Source organism: Belonocnema kinseyi, chromosome 8 (genome assembly GCF_010883055.1).
Source record: "Belonocnema kinseyi isolate 2016_QV_RU_SX_M_011 chromosome 8, B_treatae_v1, whole genome shotgun sequence".
NCBI lineage: Eukaryota > Metazoa > Arthropoda > Insecta > Hymenoptera > Cynipidae > Belonocnema > Belonocnema kinseyi.
In genome coordinates, this window is record NC_046664.1 from 100,869,781 (window position 1) to 100,870,952 (window position 1,172).

The following is a 1,172-nucleotide window of genomic DNA, read 5'->3' on the forward strand; positions in this document are numbered from 1 at the left end:
GTTTAAATTTTATTTTTTTAGATATCGTTGTGAAACGTTAAGGGGTTTACTTACTTCCAAACTGCATTAAAAAGAATTCTGGAGACTGAAGGGCTACTCTTGCAGGTTACCTCGATTATATAAGGGTGATTCTAAAAAAGTTGGCCATTTTGTGTCCAAGCTCTGCAATCAATAATAAAGAATAGATGGGCAATGGAAAAATTCTCATAATAGGAGCTCAACATGAAGAAAAACCTCCCTCATTTTGACGAATCTTAATTTTGTAACTTCGAATAATGGTTTATCGATTATTCCCAAAAAAATCAAAGTTGTCCTTCGTTTTCATCTCCTGTCGGTCCTAAGCATATTTAACTGGTCCCCATATAAGAAAAAATATTCAAATCAATGTAAATTTGAGTCAGATTTGTTACTCGGATAGTTCTTCAATCAATTTCACCGATAGAGAATTAAATAGTCAATTTGGCTTTCAAAAAATTAGTTAAACTGTGCTTTCACACACGCGTACCTTAATTATATGTCCTGTCGGTCCTGCCTAAAACTCCTCAATTACTTGAGAAATATGAAAAAGTAAGGTCAAATTTGGATTCAGCGAGTAAAAATGTACAGGTATTGATTTTTTAGAAATTTATAAGATTATTTTTTATACGCACAAACATTAAATATTATTAAATTTTTCTTGCACGAGATGTCCCGTCGGTCCCAATCGTAAGTTTCGAGGTTAGTCGTACTGTCAGTGACGGAACGTGGAGCACTAGCATTCTCGGACTTCAAATGCACGACGGTGTAATAGATAATTCTTTGTGATTGAAAAATAATCTTTCTGACGCGAGTTTGTAGCAAAAGTGGTAACGGTATTAAAAAAGTTATTTTTACTTACCCAACAACGGAAGGTAAATGTTGTTATTGAGATCAGCTGATGTTTATTTGAAGTAATCATGTTTCATCCTATTTTTTTCTTAATAATTTCCAGAAAAGCAACAGAAAGTGAATGAGAAGGTGGTACACCATTTTATTTTATTAAATTATAATTGAATTTTATTTCAATTTACTGAGAACTAATTAGTTTGCACGATTTCACTACGTTCAGAATAGCCATTCCCAACATTGTTATAATTTTTTAATATCAATTGATGAATTTTTTTAGCGGCCACGCTTATTTTCCGTTACCTGAT